At 36.9% G+C, this 17586-nt stretch overlaps 1 protein-coding gene across 1 annotated transcript in view; it reads left to right on the forward strand.

Moving 5' to 3' along the window:
- Positions 1-242: 242 nt before the first annotated feature.
- The window catches only part of LOC115216794 (protein RER1), an 84448-nt gene continuing 67104 nt past the window's right edge, over positions 243-17586 (forward strand). The window contains exon 1 of the mRNA XM_036506858.1: positions 243-407. The gene's annotated coding sequence lies outside the window, so the exon portion shown is untranslated. The remainder of the gene's footprint in view (positions 408-17586) is intronic.

Genomic DNA, 17586 nt, shown 5'->3' on the forward strand with positions numbered 1-17586 from the left:
ACTCGGCCCATGTTTTCTTGCGGGTCGAAACCAGTACAGTTACATCGATAAAATACGCTTAGCGAAACTTTAAAAAATAAAAATTAAGGTTCCTTTCAATTCCTTTCCTAGAAAAACCTCATACCTTATGCTTCCTGGTTTCAAAATGCTCAGTAAACAAATGTTTACTGGGATTCCTTGAATTCATTTTCTGTTTTAGAATAGTTTCGTTTCGTTTCTGTTTTTATATGTTATTACTCTTTGTCACCTGTTAAGTGTATCCGCCGCCTATCAGTAGCCGTCCGGTTTTTACTAAAACCTGCCGAAAAGAAGCTACCTCCATATGAAATATATACATTTAAAAAAATCTCACACGGTCTTTCGATACTTGAACTACGTTTTTACCGTGCATTTTATTTTCAAACTAGGTAATGTAAGTTTTTAATTTACTTGGATGCTTTATTGTCTTATCTGTTTTTAATGTTAGTATTACGAGTGCTTGTAGTTGCTCTTAAAACTACTTCACTTGTATTGCGTGAAAAGGTACGCACGCCGCCTTAATTAATCCTCCTATTTTTATAAATATGAGGTCGTCTTGTGTCTGTATAAGAGAAAGATATTTGGTTTGTGTCCCATTTAATATACGTCAATTTTAACTCGGGGAAAACCTTGAACTAACAGCTGCACTGAAGCAGATCTAAATTTAGACATTCCTCCTTTTATCATTCAAACTATTATAGAATCGGCGTGTGAACGTTTTAGTGTTTTGGTCTTGTTCTTCCATCTGTTAAACATTCCATATAAATTGTTGGTTGGTTTGATCTAAAGATAATGTAGGTTGCATTTCACATAGTATAACGAATATTATTTTGGTCTTTATTGAAGTAATTTAATGTTCTTATTGATGAAAATCTTTAAAAACAATATATATATTACTAATTCGTTACAAGAAAGACGTTTGTAGGAGAACATACATTTCAGAACTCCGTTCGTTTCTTGACAACTCTCGGATGATAGATAGACAAGCTCTGTCTACTGGTCTTCTATATTTTGTGTCGGTTCACTGAACGGCAATATTATAAATACGTGCAGAACTTTTTATTCTTCGCCATACTTTGTGTTATCTTACCTCAACAGTATAACAGCCAACGCAGGGACCTCTACGCGGTCGCACGACTTGTTTGAGATCGGAGCCAAATCTCCATCTTACCACACCCTTCTGATTTTAGCTCTACACTTTCACTTTTATTATACCTGCATTGTCCAAAGTGAAAGTGAAGCTTTTAAATCGAGTAGTTACACTATCTATCTATCTATCTATCTCTTTCTCGCCATATCTCTATCATCTATCTATCCGTCTGTGTGTCATATGTAAAGTAAAGTAAACTGGATTACTAGCTCGATGTTGTTTGTCCTTATGTAAACAACGACACAAATTCCCTGATAGGCAAGTAAGTTGACATTTGTTTTTATAGTGTCAATAATGACCAACATATCTGTTGCTTTGACGACAAGGTCGGTATTTTTCCTATGACGAAGTTTATATATTCTTTATCTCTACCTGTAGTATCTACCTATTTCATCTTAATTTGTTTCGTCTAGCAAAAAAATCGTGCGATCGCCGTAAGGTGTGTCTGTCGTATCTTTGTCGAAGGAAAATAGATAAAACGTGGACAATTGGTGTGTGATTTGAACTCAGAACGATGAGGTACGAAACTTAATATAGTAAAGTATCATTCCATTTAGTCAGCTGATCGCTCTGACTAAAGTGTAATTCTTACAATAGCATGTGTAGTGGCGTTATCTAGAACATGACTTGTAACTATTTGGTCGATGTCTGCCGGATTTAGAGCCCAAAAGTAAAGAAAGATAAGTAGATACCTTAAGATATTTATTCAGCATTATCTATCTCCCAACCTATGTATAATGTCAACAGATAAATATAGGTAGTGTCATCTGATGAGATTCAGATATGCTGAATGTAGAAAACAGTGGCGCCCAAATGATTTGAACTGACACTCCGAAATACTTACCCCGAGGACTGTGTGAAGAGTGTGAGAGGAAGCCAGGTGAACAGATATGGAGATAATGATGTTAATAAACAAGTAAAACTGCTTGGGCTAGATGAATAAATTATACGTACATTTATACACGTATATAGAGAGAATCGAAAACTGAAAAATATTCAGACGATGAACAGTTGTGACGAAACTAAGCTGGGATTCTTCGAACTACCCTATAAGATCCAACGAGAAAGACTCGATATTGTCGCTTGATCTGCTGGAAATGCCACCCAACTCCGTTTCTAAAGTTAAGAATTCTTGAATTATATATAGTTTGAACTTCTTTAATTATGCAGCTAACTGGTAGGTGCTAAAAGCAGCACACGTGTTGGATATAATACGCTTTTAAAATAGAACTTCGCCCCGCCAGCTTTCATAGAATCACCAGTTCGTTCACCTCTTTGTTGATATTTCTCAGCGAATTCCAGAAGTTCACCCTATTTTCCTACTATCTCCCAGGTTCGTCTTCTGTGTGATACTTTAGATAAAGACACCACATCAGCTGTAAGACGAGTCGACGTTAAAATTTAAATAGACAAATAGGTAAACAAAAAACTGTTGCTTACCAAAAAGAACTTTATTCGGATCTTTTGTTGTCGTGCCACGAAGTTGTCTACTATCAAACATTGCTTTTTCTGCTGTACCCACCCATTCATTCATCGTACGTAGCAGTTTCATGACACATGCCTGCTTGCGTCCATGTTAATGTATATTACTTATCTGTGGTGTGTAATTGTATGTACGATATGTGTAGCACCTGTAGGTGAATGGGTAGTATGTATGAGTAATTAATGTATATAGCTAGGAGGTGCGGTAGGGTCGGTCCGCCCTAGGCGGCAATTTTCATCCTGTTGTAGGCTACTGCTGTAGGCAGTGTGTTTTTGTTTTTCCTTTTGTGGGGTCCAGTGGCAGCAGAGAGAAGGACCGCGCCGGGCGGCACACTCTAGCTACACTAGTATATATATATATATATATATATATATATAATATATATATATATATATATATATATATATATGTGTGTGTGTGTGTATATATACAGAGACGACTAACACTTCTAATATATTCTACATCCTGACGTTTACTCTCTCGTGGGAAATCTATAACCAAACTACTTACATGACTCATGTGTGTGTGTGTATATATATATATATAGAGAGAGAGAGATAGTTCGTTCGTATACTCAGTGTCGTTTTGTATACGTTATACTCTATATATGCACCAAGAGTAAGAAGTGACATTTATGTATCATATTTTGAACTTGTAAAATTTTATATTTTCAAAACGTTGATTAATATTTGCCAAAAAGAACAGAAAAACGCTCGTCATAGTTGTGTGACAATGTAGATTAGGTATTCATTTATTTATTTGCCTGACAGCAAGTCTTACGTAAATAATAGTAACCTTACTGTAATTTAATCTTCCACTTCTGACAGCTAGCTGTTGATATAAATATACTTTATTGTTGGTTATTTAGCCCTAGGTTAACCTTGATCGAACGATCGTTTTTACGAGGAAGGGCATTCCAGCCGTGATCATTCATCAATTCCACTGTGTTTTTGTTTTCTCACAGTAACCATAGGAGGAGATAATTCAACGTGTCTGTTTTAAAAAAAAAAAACAATAAGGTGGAGTTTTAGAGAAACGTTCTTTATAGCAGTTTGAGCAACCACGCAAGCGGCTTTTCTCTCGTTTTGCTCCAGGGAGCACATAAGAGGCGCTTTCTTATTGGCTCCAGAGACCACGTAAGGGGCTCTTTCTCATTGGCCCAGCTAGCACATAAGAAGCTCTCCTTACTCACTGGATCGGGGGGGAACCGCATAAGCGCTTCTGCTATTATTGACTTTTATGTGTTTTGTTTATGTAGCAACAGCGAAAAAAAAAAAAAGAAAAAGAAAAAACGAACAGAATAATTAAATTTGTTTAACAAATTCTAAATTCTTTGTTGAGTGATTTGTTTTAGCTATTCCCAGAAAATAAGGAGGAGAAAGAACTACCAGTGATATATATTCTGCACCAGTCACTGACTCATGGTGTTTTCCCGTCAGATGCACCACTGTCGTCCAAATTCGACAGGAGAAGGGCAGTCCAGAGATCTAGGGTGCTAGAAGTTTCAGTAGTGAGCAAAAGGGAATCTTTCTAGTAATTTACTTGACTAATTGCAGATTGGTGGAATTGAAGGAATATCAGACCGGATGTGTTGTGGTATCAGTTCTGGCCCTTCGCATTCTGAAAACAACGATGTTGGTGCCAAGCTGTATTGACCAAAAAAGTGGTAAAAGTGGCAGCATTTCCTTGGGACGACGTTGGTGCCATTGAGAATGGAAACTTGACATGCGTGAGTGGCTACCAGTCTAACTCATAAAACTAGCATCTTCTGTTGCCGTGGATATCAGATGGTTGCTCTGCTTTTATGGCCTCTGTCATTTGCAGGTAGTCAAGTTGGTTGAATAACTGAATCAATAAGATCACTGGAGATTCATTTACTTTACTGTGTAAATCTTATTTTATTTCCTTGTCTATGTAATTCCTGCAGATAAAGATAGCCATTCATTCTTCTTCTGGAAAATAGCTTTTGTTTTGTTGTTTTTTGTTTTTTAATCTCTAGTCCTGAGTGTAGAGACAGAGTTCCAAATACTTTAATATAAAAGCCTGTGGTTACATGCTATACTTAGAAATAGTAGTGAAATTTCCTTCAAATTATACTCAGTATAGGTAAAATCACAATCGATAAATTGAGACCACATACTCCCTAAAAAAAGTGGTGATGGTAGCTGGAACACTTTTAAGTCTGTTTGATCAGTATCCAAACAGCAGTGACCCTATTGTATATACCCTAAGGCTCCAGTGGATGTGAGATTAAAGTGGTAGGCTACTAAGTTCAAGTTTATATAAGACACCCCCTTTCCATTCTTAATTACTTCAAATCAAAGAAATCTAGTTTCTCAAATAGAAGTACTGCAAGTTTCCATTTGTTTGTCTGCTCTTTTCAATCTATATTTGTACAATTTTCCCAACACCCCAAAAATTACAGCTGGCAACATCATACTTAGACCACACACACACACACACACACACACTATTATTCAATGGAAACTGTATGGAAGATCGTATATATATATGCATTACATCCCATTGCTCAGCACTCTCAAGATTATACAATAAAAGATTACTTGTAAAACAGATAAGGGGGTTGGCAGCAGGAAGAGCATCCAGCTGTGAAATGCTGCCCCAGAAAATTACCGGTTCAGCTTTGCTAGGATAGCAAAATAGGCATAAAAACAAATGAATTACCTGTTGATAACCGAAACATACCATGTAAAGTGATGTTGTATTATAATGATTTCTTTTATTGATGTAATATAATTAGAACTACCACCTGGTGTCTCTCTGCAACATACATTTGCACCATTCACAGAAGATATATGATAAATAAAAGTAGAACAATGAATGTACATACTAAACTACTGATGGATATTATAAGGTGCAAAAATAAAGCAACAACATTAACAAAAGCAATACACCATTAATAAGAACAGAGGAACAATAGGTGAACAATTCCAATCCGGTCCATCATGCTTGTCTAACCAATGAAGGAGCCTCTATGTGGTTGCTTGACCTTCTAGAAATAGCTGTGAAATTACTTCAAAATCATAGCCTGCCACCTTGGTTAGTGAAGGGTCAGTTTAGGCATACTAATCCTACGTCTGGAAAGTCTTTGATAAAGGTCTATTCAGTCAGGGCCATTGTGAGGCTAAACAAATAACAACAGTCGTAGGTACATAAAAATAGACTGGACATTGAGAAGTGTATATGTCCAGGCTGTTACACTGCACTCCAAATCAGGGCTTCTCAAACCATCTGATATCGCATATCAACAGTTGCTGTTTTTTTCCAATGTGCCAGGGACTGGTAATATTTCTTAGTAATATTAATTCATACCAGAAACAATATATCATCCTCATCATCGTTTAACGTCTGCTTTCCATGCTAGCATGGGTTGATGATTTGACTGAGGTCTGGCAAACCAGATGGCTGCACCAGACTCCAATCTGATCTGGCAGAGTTTCTACAACTTGGTGCCCTTCCTAACGCTAACCACTCCAAGAGTGTAGTGGGTGCTTTTACATGCCACCGGCATAGGAGCCAGTCCAGCAGCACTGGCAACAACAACGACCTCGCTCGAATGCATATATATATATATATAATAAATATAATAAAAGTTGACAATTTTTTTTTATCGTGTATTATTTTGTAAACAAATAATACAATAATATATAAGCATTTTATAATGTTTCTTTTCTCTAAACTCACCATGCACCGGCAGCTGATGGTTCACGGACCACCACTTTGAGTAACACTGCTCTGTATGATGCATCACTCGTGTTAGCAAGTGCACTCTACTCAGTTGGATAGTGATATGCTTTATCTACAGATCTGTGGATTGCACCTAATTGTTCAACTGACTACCTGCATACCATACAGAGTTGTTTGATCAAAGCTGAACTAGAGCTGCAAAAACAACATCAACAACAATGCATCAGGTCTATTGTGAATTATGTTGGTTTTGTCTGTCACTTCAGCAACAAACTACAAAGACAATATGGCAGTTTCCACACTGTCCCTCACCCACCAACTTTCCAGCTTAAAAACAAAAAATTACTTGATGAAAAACTACTTGAGGTTATAATGCAAGATACAATTCATTTTCATAGCATCTGTAAGTATAAGTACACTGCAAGTGCAGACTGAACAACAGAAAGAATGCAACAAGCTTAACCTGTTACATTATGCAGCACACAATTAGCTTCTGCATATCAGAGTGCCTGTAGCATAGTACTTAATCCCTTCATTACTATATTTTTCTGTTGAAATATACCACTTTTCCTCAATTAATTTTGAAAATAATGAAGTCCTCATCATCGTTTAACATCCACTTTCCATGCTAGCATGGGTTGGACGATTTGACTGAGGACTAGCAAACCAGATGGTTGCACCAGGCTCCAATCTTGATCTGGCAGAATATCTACTGCTAGATGCCCTTCCTAACGCCAACCACTCCAAGAGTGTAGTTGGAGCTTTTACGTGTCACCGGTACGAGGGCCAGTCAGGCTGTTCTGGCAACATCCACGCTCTAATGGTGTTTTTTACGTGTCACCTGCACAGGAGCCAGTCCAGCAGCACTGGCAATGACCTCGCTTGAATGTTTTTTCACGTTCCAGTAAGGCAACACTGGTGATGTGGTAACGCAGTTTAATAATAATTAGTAAAATAATTATTATTAAACTGGCAGAATTGTTAGCGCGCCAGGCAAAATGCTTTGTGACATTTCACCTGTCTTTACGTTCTGAGTTCAAATTCTGCTGAGGTCGACTTTGCCTTTTACCCTTTCAGGGTCAGTAAAATAAGTACCTGTCAGGTACTGGTATGGATGAAGTCGACTTATTCCCTCCCCTCAAAAACATAGGGTCCTGTACCAAAATATTTGAAACTAATATTAAGCTGGCAGATTCATTAACACATTGACCGAAATGTTCAGTGGCATTTTTTTCTGGCTGGTTACAATCTATGTTCATTTTCTGCTGAGGTTGGCTTTACCGTTATCCTATCGGGGTTGATAAAATAAGCACCAGTTGAGCACTGGGGTTGATATAATCAACTTCCCCTTCCCTCAAAAACTGCTGGCCCTGTGACAAAATTTGAATATATCATTAAGCAGGTGTTTGGAATATAATTAATGTGAAATTTTGATAGTAGATTTTAATTTTTAATAATTTTAAAACAGGGAGTTTGTATCATAGAAATAGGGGTGGCCTTCGGTATGTTGCTTTCAAGAAGGTGGAATGGTTGGAAACGTGGATATCTAGAAAGTGGAATCTGCCTTGCACAGATCCAGCTATTGACATGGCCACTGGTCTGACCTGAGGGGCTACATGGCAAAAACAATTTGTTCCAACAACAAACAAATATCCAGATTTATAAAAATAATCCTATCCTTGCTGTTACGAGTGTATGCAGGTGCAAGGATGTAATACTGTAAATAAAAAAAAACTGACAGCATACTTTGATTGATTTACAGTTAAACACAGTGTCAGAGAGCTACTTTATTAGTTTTTTTTTCTTTCTTTTATACATCATTTAACATGTATTTCCTCTTCTGGAGTCTCACTTCTTATAACTGTCCTTCGTCGTCTGGCAAGCATAGCCAGAGAAAAACCACAACATGTATTAGTTTCTTGCATGTGATATTCTTTTGTCTTGGCTCCTGGCATTGATTATCTCATAACATGGACTGGGTACATTTTATTGTGCCACCAGCACCAGTGATGTTGTCAACAGCTGGTCTAAAGAAGTCCTTTTAAATTCTGTCAGTTTCTAATTGTAGTTACACTTAAATGGGGTCACCTTTACTGTAACTTACTGATTTCATATCTTCTCATTTCATTCCTCCTTTTTGGGTGTGTTGTTGTATTGTTGGTTACCATTCCTATCACTGACTACAACATAAACTGGATGCTCCAAAGAGGTTGTCTGCTAGAACTAAAGAGTCCCCCTTTGCCTTGATATATATATATGCACCACATCTTACAATTAGAAATTACCAGTTTCAAAACCAATAAGAAAATGAAGAGTTCTACTGTATAGTAAGTAATCATTGTGCCCTTAAACTCCCCTACTCCACCATACCTTTATGGGTAATTGTGAGATCAACTCTCATAACTGATTGTATTTTTTTCTTCCCATTTCATTATTGAACTAGCACTCATACCCCAGTTACAATGATGAGGGTTTCAGTTGATCTGATCAATGGAACAGCCTGTTTGTGAAATTAATATGCAAATAGCTGACTGCTTGTCAGACATGCATATGCTCAACAGAGTTCTCAGGTAGATTCAGCATGACACAAGATGTGACAATGCTGGCCCATTGAATGCTACACATTTTTGCCAGCTGAGTGGACTGGACCAACGTGAAATAAAATGTCTTACTCAAGGACACAAGGTACTGCCAGTAATTGAACTTATGACCTTATGATTGTAAGCTCAATACTCTAACCACTGAGCCATGTGTCTTCGCAGAATGGATGAAACATCACCTTGTTAATGCGCCATTATGATACAAGCTTATCAATAGTATTTAGTTCTTCCAAAACAAAAATTACCTTTTGTTACCAAGCCACCCAAGACTGCTCTTGGGTTTTATGATATCAATTTCCTCTTTTAAAGTGGCCTAAGTTAAAATCTTCCATCAAAATTCCTTGTACATTTGTTCCAAATTCCATCTTTATTTCAATAAATTCTTCATTATTTTCAAAATTAACTAAAACAAAAGCAGTATATCTCAACAAAAATATGGTAACAAAAGGGTTAAAGTTCTCCATATTTTTCAGAAAAGGAAAAAGACTTCAGGTAAATCAAATGATGATTTCTTGGACTTAGATTTGGAAGCTAAATTTTTCCTCATACTCCACCCAATCTTAAGTTTATTCTAGAGCAACATTAAAATACACTTATGTCCCTATGTTAATCTTCACTTGAGATGGATCGAACCAGCTTAAGTGAATGTTAGCAGTTGCAAAACAAAAGTGGTTATGTATAGCTATCACAGATGTTTGATGTAAAGAATATCAACTAGTCACAAGCTCAATAGTGTGAGAGCCAAATATTGATTCAAGGTCTGCCTTGATTGCAGTAATGCAGGTGTGCAACTGTCTTGCTGTTTGCACCAGATTTTCTCAACCATTTTACACCACTGGACCACTTTGTTTCCTATTTTACTCAACTGGACCCTCATACTCATTCAGTGTTTTTAAAATGTCCTGTTATATTTTTATAATTAAATACTAATAAGGAATTGTATTTAAAAAATTGTTAAAATATTTTGTGTATTGTGGAAATATAACCAATTTATTGCACATAAACTTTAACTAAAATCTTATGTGGACCCTAGTTGAGAGCCACTGGTTAGCACCATCCCAGTAAGAGCTGTGACATAACTACATCATGGTTGAATTCAGCTTGTGAACAATTGTGTAACATGTCCATCAAAGAACGGTTGGTCATAACTGGAATACCTGAAACAGTGCTTATGTACTTATACATAATGTATATATACCTCTTTACTACCCACAAGGGGCTAAACACAGAGGAGACAAACGGATTAAGTTGATTACATCGACCCCAGTGTGTAACTGGTACTTAATTTATCGACCCCGAAAGGATGAAAGGCAAAGTTGAACTCAGAACATAACGAAATACGGCTACACATTTTGCCCGGCAGTGCTAACATTTCTGCCAGCCTAATACTTATATATGATGTATATATGCATATGATAAATTAGTGTTTATTGTTGAGGAATTCAATTAGGAACCAACAATTTCAATAAAATTATCTGGCAGTGCCCTAGCATGGCCACAGACAAGTAAAAGTAAAAAGGTAGGGAAGAAGAGTGTGGGAAGGAGAAAAAAATTAATGAATGAATGTGTAGACTATAAAAAAAAAATTTTTTTTTTAATTATATTTTGGATTGTTGATCTAATTTCAGAGTTTGATATCTGGTTTTAATGCTGCTAAGTCACAGGTGTTTGTAAAAATATATTCTGACAAGATAACTTTAGGATCCTACTTATCATAAATAATTTTAAGAATTTTGAAATTTTGAAACATATGGAGTTTTTGTTTTATTTGTCCATATGCAGCCTTCAACTTTTTGCCATTCAAAGGTCTTTTTAATCCAACAGTCTACATATTGTATGTGTGTGTGTGTGTGTATATATATATATATATATTTCTACTCTGGATACAAGGCTCAAAATTTTGGGGGAGGGGACCAGTCGATTAGATCAACCTCAGTATGCAACTGGTGCTTAATTTATTGACCCTGAAAGGATGAAAGGTAAAGTCGACCTCGGCAGAATTTGAACTCAGCATGTAATGCCGGAAGAAATGCCGCTAAGCATTTTGCCCAGCATGCTAACGATTCTGCCAGCTTGCCACCTTAGTCTACATATATTGTTTATAACTTTATCTACTTTGAGTTCTGCTATAGATATTTCTCTACTTCTTACAAGAAAAGGAAAAATTGTCCCATTCTGACATAACAGGGAGATCTCAAATTTCAACCAATGAACTTACTGTTTTCATCTTAGTTTTTGCTTCATAATATTACTTGAATGAATTTTGTATTCTTACTCAGGTTTTTTAAGTTAATTTGTCCATCAGCCCAATGGTCCGTGTAATGTATTCACAGAACAAAGCTTCATTGTAGAACAGATTTTAATAGTTTGTGTATGTTGGTGAATCAAAGAGGATAAATTTTAATCTTAGTCCATAATTGCTGTTTGGCCTTAATTCGTCTCTGATTGGACAAGACCAGCTATCTATGTTTTTACGTTGACAGTTTTTGATTTTGAGTGTTGGCTGCTGCTTCTAGCCTGTTGAGGGTCTTTGTTTAGCGCTTTATATCTGATATAGATAATTTGGATACAGTGACTGTGGGCTTTACTTTGTATACTACTGATTACATGGTTATGAGGCCAACATTTATTAGTCATTGTATTGTGTTGCCTATGAGCAAGGCACCTTTTTATTATCAGGCAGAATAACATTTCAAGCAGCAGAATTATTTGTTAGTATCAAATGTTTCTGATGGTACAAAATGAACAGATTAACTTTCTCAATATCTCCCCAATAAAGAATTCTTTCCAAAATGTTATGATTTTTCATACCAAACCAGTTTTTCCCATTTTTTAAAACTGTTTCTTGAAGCATGACATAATGTCAAAGGTCTTGGTCACTTGTGATTGCCTCTGTGAGGAATTAAAAAAATGTTCCTCTTTTACTTCATAGTTGAATGGGAAGTGATAGAGAAAGAATACTTGCACAAACATAAAATTCGACCCAACTCTTCAAGCAGCAAAAGTTAGCTTCAAAGCAGATTGTACGCACACACACACACACTCATGTGGCTCTATCAATCATGTCATCAGATGCTCTTTCACATTGCAGGTCTCAGTGTGCTTCCATTCTACCCTTCTTTGTACCTTCTTTTCCATTTGGTCCTAAATATTTTTACTATGTCATCTTCAAATCACCTTAGAGGTCTTCTGAGTGACCTTTTTTTTTTGCGAATTTTTTTTTCTTTTTCAGTCTTTTGCTTTCTACTTGATAATTGCACTAGTCCACCTGTTGCATGTAAGCCTTGTGGCATTTCCAACCCAGTAGATTTGTACTATTCTGCAATCACATCATTCACATATACACACATACAATCTCTCTCTCTCTCTCTCTCTCTCTCTCTCTCCTCTCTCTCTCTCTCTCTCTGCTCACATGGTTTTTATATGATTTTATTTGGGTTTTATTGATCAAGTAAAAAAGCCAAATTATTGGCATACTTCTTATGAAAAGTTTGAAGAAAGAAACCACCTTTATTATATATTATGGATTTTCTAAAACTTTAAATTATATATTTTTTTTAAATCCTAGATGTACTGGTGTGCCATATTGCACAATTTGAAAAGCATTAATGTAGAAAAAAGGAGAGAGTGAGAGAAAGTGTAACAGCTGCAGTGATCGATACATTATCTCCCATTGGATCTCTTCTTAAGACCCAAATAATTGATAAGCTATTAATAGTTATCGCCAAGCTAACATGGTAGTCCAGAAAAATAGGACAAATGCTGCAATTGATTAGCTCCAAGAGGCCATCGCCTCTAGCTAGCTATGTGACACACAAACCTGTGTCCATTATAACCTTCGAACAGAGGAGGTCAGCAGCTTCCCCTTGCTGGTCTGGCATCCACAGACTAGTTTCAAGGTAGTTGCCGCTTATCAATGTGGAGTTTGAAGGATTATTTACCTAAGTTCAGTGGAACACATCCACTGGTTTTCAAAAATAGAAATATCATTATTTCTAATTTTTTCTAAAGGAGTCTACGGCAGCAGTACTGAATATCCAATACCGCTGCTGTAGTCTCCTTTCTACAGTTGATAAGCTATTTCATAAAAATGTTTTTAAAACAAAATAGCATGCACACACACATATATATATAAAATTTAACATTAGAGAATCTATAATAATCATTTCAATTGTATTTTCTCAACTATACAATACTGTGCATTTTAGAATAGATATGCTGTGTCCTTGCCTGTTGTAAGGCAATGATGTGCAAACTGTGGTCTATGGAACTTCCAGAATGACACACCAGTGTCTGATGATGAACTTTACCTCATGCAGTTCACTTTTCATAAAAGGTGGCACTAGCCTCTTGTTAGCAATGTCTAAAAGAGTCGGTAATAGGAAGATCATCAGACTATCTGGCTGTAAGACACTCTCAAAAACAGATCCATGATGAATGTCATGGGACCGGCAAGGCTGACTCCTACTCCACAGTGTCATTTTAAAAATAAGCAATCACGTCATGGAAATCTCAAAGCTATGAAATAATACACAATTAATTGAAAATGATGTGAATACATAAGTGTCCTGAGAGAAAAGTTGGGCATAAGATGTGGTGTGCAAGGGAGATGACTGCACTAGTATGGCCATGTGATGCATATGGGCAAGGAGAGCTGTGTAAAGAAGTGCCATGCTAATGATGGAGGGAACCTGCAGAGGAGGTAGATCCAGGAAGACATGGGATGAGGTGGTGAATCATGACCTTCAAATGTTGGGCCTCACAGAAGCAATCACAAGTGACCAAGACCTTTGACATTATGCCATGCTTCAAAAAACCCGTCAAGCCAAATGAGACCATAGTCATGGCCAATGCCAGTGCTACATAACTTGCACATAAAAAGCACCCTTCAGACGTTGAACGATGTGGCTGATGTCAGTGCCATCTGACTGGAATGTAAAAACACTGTTCAAGTGTTGGGCCTCACAGAGGCTGTGACAGGTGACCAAGACCTTCAGCGATATACCATGCTTATGAAGACCTCTCAAGCCAAGTGAGATCATAGTTGTGGCACATAAAAAGCATCTACTACACTCTTGGAGTGGTTAACATTAGGAAGGGCATCCAGCCATAGAAACCATGCCAAATCATTATTATTAATACTCAACTTAAGTACATCCTACCAGACACTGATTGATTCTATGAGAACAAACCCCATTATCATTCTGTAATAGGTATGTTACAGCCTAATCTCTGCACATATCAGTACTGCATCCTCCCTACTCAAGGATGACATGTACCTTAAACTCATATACCTGCTTTTAGTGCTACGTTTCTCAATCTCTAATGACCTTGCAAAGGAGCCATACACATATAGCACAGTTCTTATCGCAGTCTAATCGCTGAGCTTTTATTCACAGTTAAGCATTTTAATTTTGAACAGTTGCTGGTCCTTGGTAGCCATAGTTCTGCAATGGCACAGCTGTTACATAAACAAACCATTCAGAAAAGCCATTTTATAATATAAGCAAACAGTCACTCACCAACATGCTACCAGCTTGTGACCTCCTCCTACCTCTTCATTCTAACTAGCTATCATCCCCCAAACTTTTCTATTAAACTATTCATTTAAAACTGAACATCAAGCATATTTTGGTAAGCAAAGGACCGAAGAAATGGTGAAGGTATCTGAGAATATTGAGTCTCAGAAATGGATATATTTAGAAAAATACATCATAATACAAACCATTCTTATCTAAAGTAGCAAACTGGAGAAACTAACATTGATGATGAAGCAAAAGTTTTATTTTCTGTTGGAAACCCTTGTTAATCCTTTTGATACCAAACCGGCTGAAACCGGCTCTGACTCTGAATACAAACGTCTTGTTTTCATACATTTTGAATTAAAATCTTCCACCAAACCTTAGTCACAATTTATGTTCCTAACACTAGCTGAATGATAACTAAGTTATTTTACTAAATTCTTTGTTCTATTTAAAGTAATTGAAAGAAACACAGAGCATCTCAAAATAAATACAGTAACGAAAGGGGATTTCGAACAGGTTGTGTAGCTACATAGAAGCTCCTTTGTAGGCTTGATATCAGGATGATTTTAACCTTTTAGCATTCAAATGACTCTATCAAATGTAATGCTGATTAATTCATATTGTTTTGAATTAATCATGCATTATCTTGTAGTTTTAGGATTTTGATGACGTGATGGTTTACTTTTAAAATGACATTATAGATTAGGTGTGAGAGGCTGGATCTGGCCAGTTTTAACATAAAACAAGTAGAATATTTGGGCCAGATATCATCATCATCATCATCATTTAACGTCCGCTTTCCATACTAGCATGGGTTGGAATATTTGACTGAGGTCTACCGAACCAGATGGCTGCACCAGACTCCAATCTGATCTGGCAGAGTTTCTACAGCTGGATGCCCTTCCTAACGCCAACCACTTTTTTTACATGCCACTAGCATGAGGGCCAGTCAGGCGGTACTGGCAACGGCCACGCTCAAATGGTGCTTTTTATGTGCCAACTGCACAGGAGCCAGTCCAGCGGCACTGGCAACAACCTAGACTGTATGGCTGATTTAAATGGTTATGATCTCTACTTATGGAGAGTATTCATGTCTGGCAGATTTTGTTTGTAACGGATATGACCAATGTTCAAAATGGTTATAGGAAATTTTTTACCATAATTATTTTTGCCATAGGAAAATTTGCTATAAGAAATTTCGTTTTGACTGACCTTGTGTGTTTTTCAATGTTTGACGTTGAATAAAGGTTTGCTTATTTAATGATTTTATAAAATCTTATCTTTTTTTTTCTGTTTTTTTTTTTTTTTTTAATTAAAAAAATTGCTGGTATAATTGTCCATATGGCAAATTTGTCTTTGGGCAAATTTTCTTCTACAGCAGAATTTCTTACAGCAAATTTTCTAGATATAGTGCAAAAGGTGATAGTAAATGTCTGCAATTATACAATGCATTCATTATAACGAATTCATTTCAATGTCTTGTAATTACATTTCTGATACAGCCAAATCATTTTATTGTTCTTGTTGTTAAATGTAATTTTTCTTAATCAAATTCTACCAGTGATGTTACTAGAAAGATAGATAAACTTGTACAATTTTGTCTTTTTCTTATTGTTTATGCAAGACTATTAAAACTAAAATCATTTTCAGCATCAAATCTTCATTAATTCTGAACCATGGAGTATTTATCATCATCATTGTTTAACGTCCATTTTCCATGCTAGCATGGGTTGGACGGGGGGAAAAAAATGGAATGCTTCACGAATTTGCGTGTCATCCTTGCCATAGTGTACCGCCATATTTTCAACTAGTATTCTGATCCTTTTACAATTAAGGGCCGCTTGATAGGTTCATCATCATCATCATCATCGTTTAACGTCCGTTTTCCGCGCTAGCACGGGTTGGACGGTTTCGACCGGGGTCTGGGGAGCTCGGGACTGCCCCAGGCTCCAGTCTAGTCTGGCAGTGTTTCTACAGCTGGATGCCCTTCCTAACGCCAACCACTCCGCGAGTGTAGTGGGTGTTTTTTACGTGCCACCTGCACAGGTTCAATGAAGAATTTGTTAAAATAACATTGTTTTGTTCTGCCTCTTATTAACATATTCTCAATTAGTTGGGGATTGCTCAATTAGTTGGGCATTGGACAGACCTTTAGATAATAGCTTGGTCACAGGGCTCAGAAGTTAACTTCACAACTATGTGGCTCCAGGTTTGGTTTCACTGTATGACAAGTATGTCAAGTGTCCACTTTCAGAGTCTTGAGCTGACCAAAGCCTTGCATGTGAAATTAAGTAGACAGAGACTGCAGCAGTTTATCATGTCTGTGTGATAGAGAGAAAGAGGTCATCATTATTGTTATTTTAACAACCACTCTTCTATGCTTGCATGGCTTAGACTGAATTTGTTGTTTCGAAGCAAGATAATGTTTCCCTGTGATTGGACATGTTTCCATAGAAGATTGGCGACGAATGACACTGCTTATACGACAGTGGCACTTATTTACAACTATCACTTGATGTCAAGACAAACCGACACAAACACATGCACACACATACAATGGGTTTCTTTAACTTTCTGTCTCTCAAATCCTCTCATGAGGCTTTAGACAACCCAGAGAAGCATGTTGCCCAAGGTGCCACACATTGAGACTGAATCCAGAACCACTCAGTTGGGAAGTAAACTTCTTAACCACACATCTATGCCTGCACATGCGTGTGTGTGTGTCTGTGTGGTGAGAAGCTTACTCCCCAACCACATGGTTCTGGATTCAGTTCCACTGCGTGGCACCTTGGGCAAGTGTCTTCTACTATAGCCTCAGGTCAACTAAAGCCTTGTGATTGGATTTTGTAGCTGGAAACTATGTCAGTGTTTTTATCCCTGTCACTTTGTTGTTTAGCAAAAGGGACTGATAGAATAAGTACCAGTCTTTAAACAAAATAAGTCCTGGGGTTGATTCATTTGACTTCTTTAAGTTCTTCAAGGCAGTACCCCAGCATGGCTGTAGTCTAATAACTGAGACTAGTAAAAGATAAAAGATATATATATATATATGTTTAAGTAGTTGAATGAATTATATCCTTCGGAATTAAGAATATGCAGTCT

This window comes from Octopus sinensis, linkage group LG10, assembly GCF_006345805.1.
Source record: "Octopus sinensis linkage group LG10, ASM634580v1, whole genome shotgun sequence".
NCBI lineage: Eukaryota > Metazoa > Mollusca > Cephalopoda > Octopoda > Octopodidae > Octopus > Octopus sinensis.